This window comes from Pimephales promelas, chromosome 16, assembly GCF_988280905.1.
Source record: "Pimephales promelas chromosome 16, fPimPro1.hap1.1, whole genome shotgun sequence".
NCBI lineage: Eukaryota > Metazoa > Chordata > Actinopteri > Cypriniformes > Leuciscidae > Pimephales > Pimephales promelas.
Genome location: NC_142784.1, coordinates 14,841,071 through 14,848,655, shown reverse-complemented (window position 1 = coordinate 14,848,655; position 7,585 = coordinate 14,841,071).

Genomic DNA, 7,585 nt, shown 5'->3' with positions numbered 1-7,585 from the left:
ATCAGAAAATTAAGGTTCACTTTTGTGGTCGTAATAATAAAAATAACTGCGAGATCGTTTAGCCAACGTGTTCTCAGTTAGCCGATGAAGAAAATGTAAGATTTCAAATTTAATAAATAATAAAAAAGTAACTACGTCTCACTATTTTGCTCAACATCTTTTGGTCTAGAATTACTGAAAAGGTGCATGTGTTGTACATCAAAGGTGGATTAGAACTTGGCCCTGTTTGCTACATCCAGAGATAAACTGAGAATGTTTACATGTTGTCTATATGTATGGGCTTAGTGTTAATCAGGGTTTTGCACAGAATAAGTACGCGTAAGCTGCTCCATATGTCGAGATGGTGGTGAATGTCATCTACTAAGATTGCTGAAAAGCTCTGCGACTTTTTCCTCCTTCCTCCAAACACTTAAATCTCCCATATCAGACAGTATTTCCTCTGTGTGTCTTTGTGTTTGTGGTCTGCAGGCAGGCTTTGGCTGAAGGCTCCTAAGGGCTTATGTAAACCCCCTGTCATATCCACCTTTTGCGCTGAGACGACTTGACAAATAAGTGATGACCGCTCACATTTTTAATTTAGGAGACTGATGAAAAATTCACAGTGGCAACACGAGACCTTGATTTAAAAACAATCCACCCATGCGTCCAGACTGCAAGCCTCCACCATCCACATCTCGTTCTCGTTTTCTCTGTATCTAACCGATGTCGTGTCAACCTAAATCCCCTCACACATCTAGAGTGATTTAGACCACAGACAATGCCGACTGGCTACCTGTCCAGGTAAACCCACCTTTCCTTCCCACTGTGTGAATGGTGGTCTGGCTTGTGTTAAAAGCAGAATGCAGATGTTTTAACGGTTAGCTTGTCCTGCATTTCATTTTGATAGGTCGAACACACTACACTTTGAGTTATATTCACTTTCATTAGCATGCGTGTGAACGTTTGAGAGCTGGAACAAAAAAACATATGCGCAGCACTCTAAACAATGCTGGGTTGTTTTAATCCAAATTTGGGTCAAATATGGACAAACCCAAATGTTGGGTGAAAAATGTAATTTAAAATTTGAACCCAACTTCAACTTTCACTTTCAACTTATATTTTTTTAATTTAATTTTAACCCAACATTTGGGTTTGTCCATATTTGACCCAAATTTGGGTTGAAACAACTCAGCATTTTTTTAAAATGCTGGGTTGTTTTAACCCAAATTTGGGTCAAATATGGACAAACTCAGCCATTGGGTTAAATGAATAAATTCCATTTTTATCCCAACATTTGGGTTTGTCCATATTTGACCCAAATTTGGGCTAAAACAATCTAGCATTTTTTAGAGTGCAAATTCATAGCAAACTATATTTTTAGATCCTCCATTGGTCAAATGTCACAGGCTGACCCCTCTCATCGCTGAAGCAGAAAAGTGGAGTAAATAAATGTCAGGGTTGTGTTTGTTTTGGTTGTGTTTCCGTTTCTGACGAAGTACACAAATCAAGTACTTGAGTAAAAGTATGAATACCATAAATATTGCTCCATAAAAGGGAAGTACTCACTTTCAATTTTACTTGAGTAAAAAAACAAAAGTACTTTGTACTTAAGTATTAAAATTAAAAGTAACAATTGATGAATTTATTTATTTATTCTAGCCAGTCTCCTACAACAGGTTTACATGTATCAAATGTCCAAAAACTGTTTCATTTCTTCATAATATACATTTGCATATCACCACATTTCCAATGATACTCAAGTGACTCAGTTGAATTAATCTTTCGAAATCCCTCCTTTCCGCGAGCTACTCTGCTCTGATTGGCCAGACAGCTCAGTCTGCTTTGATTGGTTTGCCGCGTACAGCGCGCGCGTCAAAAACAAAAACGCACATTGCAATAACAACGCCAGCTCTGCTTACAATAAACTAAAGACAGTAACAAACAATGACGTTGATTTGTACCATACCAATGTGAGCGCAAACTAGTTCAACACAAACCTCCATCGCAAGGACGACTTGAGGACATTTCTTAGTGATACACAACTCAGTTTGACGGTACATTTTAAGATGTTGCAACTGTAATTCCTCACCAAATGCATTAACAAGAGCATATCCATCAACAATCATTTTACTTGTACTCATTCATTTAGAGAGTATTTTTCTAATATATTGCAGTGAACACATGGAAACTGTATCGATAACAGTGCATGTATGTAATGTAAACATTAGCTGAGCTCTAGAGTGAATGACTAATGTAACAAACTTTGGTAAAACAAATCTTTCCTCAAAGTAGTGAGAACGACAGACAATCTGCATTAATAGACACAGTTGTTGGCAATAGTGGCCCACAGATGATTAGCACTAGCAGTATTTCAATAAGACAAATAAAAGTGCTAACATGAGTTAGCCAATTACAAAATATAAAATCTTCCAAGAGCAAGCGGTTTGCGAATCCTGCATTGAACTCCAAGATTTGAGAAGCAGTCGTCAGTAAAATAAAGGGAACACCGCAAAAGTTTAAAGGCCAATTTATACTTCTGCGTAGGGTGCGCGCAGAAGGTACGGCGTAGCATACGCACAGACGCATACCATACCACGTACCCTTCGCCGTAGCCTGACGCGCACCTCCTCAAAAATGTTAATACACGTCGCAACGACGCAGACTGCCAGATCTGTGATTGGTCGGCTTGGTTGCATCACCTTTCCTCCTACGCATTTCCGCACATACCATCTCACGCATTTCCGCACGTACCATCTCCTCCGACGTCTTCTCTCATTTCTGCCTTTTAGTTTTAGTAATTTCACTAAAATGAACTGTTTTTCCACCTCAATAAGCTCCAGCTCCAACATGATCTCTTTCAGCCACCATTGCTTGTAGTAACCTAGCCGCGAGGGATCTAAACACAGTGGAACATTAAAACCCTCCGCCGCCAACTAGAATTTCGGAGCAGTACTGCAGAGCAACCAAGACCTGAACGCAGAAGTATAAATGCTCACGAGGGCGTCGCCTACAAGCGTAGACTTCACCGTACACTACAGCGTACCCTCAACGCAGAAGTATAAATTGGCCTTAAAAATTATACTGCTTTGGTATCATGGTAAAGATTTTAACCAATGATTCTTCACATGCTTGTCCTTGGGAGGTGAAAAAAAATGGCTTTAGCCTACCTTCACATTGTTGATCACAGCATCTTCTTGACATGATGCTATCCAGTGTCCACAGGAATCAGCTGCTGGTTTGAGGTTCAACTTTTCCCTGGTGTCTGCGCGTGCGCAATAAGTGGACAGGCAGGTATGCTAATGTTTCGTCTTGACGTCACAACGAAACGGCTTATGTCTCATTTGAAAAATAATTCATTTCACTGTCACAGAGTCGACTCTAACTTTTAAAAGACAATAACTTCATATACGGTGTACTTTCAGATTTAAAACTAAGCAGGATGTTTTCATTCACTTAGCTATGTTAGACACTACATGAAAGGACTTTTTCAAAAATCCATAATAGAGGCCCTTTAACATTTTGTTCTAATTCATTAAAAAGTATAAACATGATGCATGACATCATATCCTTTTGCCCATTTTCATTGGTGGGTGCAAAGTAAGTTTTTGGGGGGCATTTTCCGCTCAATTATTGAAAGAGTAGGAAATAATTGAGAAAGCGGGAGGAATATGTCACCACAACTTGATACATGTAGCATGCACATGCTTACCACTAGGCCTGAGTTCCTTTCCTTTCACCCAGAACTTCTATCCTACACTCCAGAAGCCATAATTTAAAGTTGGATGTTTGCTTTTAATGATTTGTTTCTGTGATTGAGGCAAACAGAAGCACTCTTTAGTAGCTTCCCAGCTGTTTCAAAGGTAGAGCAGCTTCTAGCCTTCACGCATCATGCTCCAGCCAGCTGTTCTTCATCATCTTTTCTCTTTATCACAGCTGCAAATGTGAATAATCCATGATCTCTCCTGTTCGAAAGGGTGGGCTTGAGCTTTCCCTCTCTCTCTGCATTGCTCGCTCTCCCTACTCTTCTCCTCACTTATCCTCAGGACAGATTTTCATCAGGCCAGCTCAATGTTTAACATGACAGGGTTCCATGGACATCACATGCTGGGGCTGCAGCGAGGCGACTGGTTTAGCTTGATGGGGTCAGATTCTGAGTCATGGCCCCTCGAGCACTCTTACAGCACCTATCAAATGCAAGACTGGGATCGTAGGAGATGAAAATGTTTACCTTACTGCACACGTCTACCCTCTCTCCCTCTCTCTCCCTCTTCTTTAGGATATTTTGATGTCAGCTCTGGTCTGTATGGTCGGGGAATCATGGAAGATATCAAAGTAAGGTTTATTTTGCCATGTAAATCTCCATATTCCTGTGACAATGGGGAGAGAGACTGGCACTATGACAGCCTTTGGTTCAGTCTTTGGGAAGGTAGACTGTTGGAGCGAGAGAGAAAAACAGAAAGGGAGACCCTAATAATGGCCAGGCCGAGGCTAGACGCAAGATTTAAAGTGACAGTGGACAAGTCATCCATTATTTATAGCCTCCGAGCCGGAGTATTTTTATTTTTTTTCAGCGGGCGTGAACACTGAGGGATCGTGGCACAAAACAAGCAGCCAGTCATGGCCCATTCCTGTGACTGTCAGCTGGCCCCGCCATCACTGCTAACGTTAGCAACAGAGGCTCTCGGGAACCCATGTGATTGCAGTGCCTGTACCTCAATCAGAGAGCCAGGGGCAAAAGCCCAGAAACCCTGAGAAACAACATGCTCTATGGCCTGCTGCTTAAAAACACCTGTGGTTGGCAAAAATACAAGGACTAAAATGTAGCTACACAATTACCATGTCCATTGGAAATTATTATTATTTATTTAAAAAAAAACATTTAAATTATTTTTTTTTACTCTGCTCTGTTCATCAAAGCCCGCTTGTGATGATTCTGGTCTCTGATGTGTTAATTTAAATCTTTTGATTCTAAACATATGTATATGGGTTGGTGCATGAACTGTTTTAAATTATAGCACCAAGGCTTTTAACATTTAACATCGGTTAACATTTATATAAATAAGATCTGCAACTAACATTTATTTTGATAATCGATTAAGCTAATGATTATTTATTCAATTAATTGTAGGAAAATTTTAAAACATTATGCCCATTTGAAAAAAAAAAATATATATATATATATATATATATATATATATATATATTAATCCATTATTTTAAACAATTTTATTACACATCCTGCCCAATACTGTCCTCCAAACAATGTTTAATATAAGCCTATGCAACAAATATAGTTAATGTATCCATGTCAGCTATATCTAGGCATATATATAGTAGCTTAACGTTACATTATAAGCAAAAAAAGGGATAAATACAAAGATTACATTTTAAAACCTAAAATCAACTGATAACTTACAATTTTAAAGCAGAAATTAAAACAACTAAATAAATAATTATAATAAACAAAAAAATTATTACTTGTACAAGGTATGTATAGAACAACTCATCTAAATATTAATGGTCTATTAGCTACCAACAATAGTGCCTCATAGTCTCATGAATATGATGACTTGTGTTACATCATGCAGAACTTTAATTTCTAACAAAAATATTTTAGCAAAATGTGTATTTTAGTCTCATCATTGCGCGTATTGCAGATTTTGATGCATATGTGCCCCATCCGCGCTTGTTCTCTGTGATGTTTAAGAGTCGTATGTTGTCAGAATATGTTAAATAACTTTCTATCACTTACAGATAAGGATATAACCATAATAGCCTATGTACGTTTTGCGCTGAGGAAAGTACGTGTCAGAGGCAGTAATTAACAGCACATGGATCTGGCACTACAGCGATTAATTATAAAGCTATGTTTCAGACTTGGATCATGTAACTTACATTTCCCGGGGCAGCTTTCTGTGTCTTCCTCCACTTTCAAAATGTGTTTTGTCCATAGAAAAGGGTTATTCACTAAAGCAATTGTTTCCCATCGCTGGCTTTGTTTCCAACTTTCCCTAGCACACTGCGCAGACGCGACTAATCGATAATCAAATTCGTTGACGTTTCTTTTTTGTTGTTGATAATATTCGATTTTATAGAATAGTTGTTATATGAAGTTGCAATATGAATAAGTGTAAGTGAAGGCTATATCAAGTCCTGAATCTGGTCATGTTTTTATTTTAACGATTTGAATCTGCTATTTTGCCTAGTTATATAGGTTAATTTAATGGTCATCCATTGACAAATATTCAATTTAGTAGCCTATGCTAATATAATATGTTGGAATGTTGAATGATTAATAATTATAAAATAATTACCAAAATGCCTTTTAAAATAGTTTTAGGTAGACAGGTCATTTCAACTTAAAAAATAAAATAAAAAATAAAGTAGGCTACTCATAGAGAAAATGGCTATACAAAGTGAACATTAGTCCAACTTAAATTCTTCCAATGTACCGTAGATAGTCTTGTTTGGTCATTGGTTGCTTTGAGTAGATGCTACACAGTTACATTTAGCATTAGACCCTAAAACATTAACAGAAGTCCGAACACCACTTTTTACTGTTCATACTGCTACTTTAGTTGTATGTTCCTAAGAGAAAAAACATTTAACACTTAGCACTTGAGTTGCCACATTAACTGCAGACCTCTCTAAAGGGTTATCTAAACCATCTCTGGTCCATGTTTGGTTGAGTAATTAAGAAGCCATATGAGCCAGGTTGGGAATTCCCAGATGTGGATGCTACTGTTGTGCCCTCCAGCATTCTCAATTACTACAGCAAACACCCTGCTGTGAAACCAAATGCCTGATGCAAGTCACTCTCAACAGGATTGGCTTTTGAATGAACAGGTGTTATGGCGACTCGTGGAAATACTTGTTAATAACGGTATCTTCAGCAGTTTATTTCCGAAACCAATTGGATATAGAACTAACCATGAATTAGTATTTGTGTGGTTTTACTGAATTGGTGTAATTGTGGGCTTGTAATTACAGGCACTGACATTAAAAGAAACCCAGTGTGCACAAATTCACTACAGCAGTTAAAATATGAGGGTGAAATTGAACAATATTCATGTTCCAACACATCGTCTCTAAAGAATCACTTGAAAGAGCATTAACAACAGACATTCATTGGCCTACAGCCTGTTTTCCTCTTGCGGGATGCCGTGAGGTCATTTAGTCACAAGCTATGAACACTTAAATTATGAGTAAACCTAAATGCATTAAATGATTACATGCAATATAAATAAAACAAATAACAGAGCAAGATTTATAAAAAAAAAAAAAAACAAGAAAAAAATAAATTATTAAGATATGTTAAGGATCATCAGACGATAATGAAATGCAACAGAGAATAAACTCCAAGAACCAGAGAGGAGGAGTTTTTACACATTTTAAGAGGAACCATTTCCCATAATTCATTTGATTAAAGTCAACAGTGGCTCCCCGAGAGGATGTTTCAAAAAACCATTAGACCTTGCAATTTGCAACTAAAACTGTGATCATCGTTCATGCTTAATACATCAATTTTAGGAATTTGCTAGTAATTTTTGAGACTTTCCAGCGGTACAGCCGAGATGTGGGACTGCTGTCGAGACCGGTCAGTGCA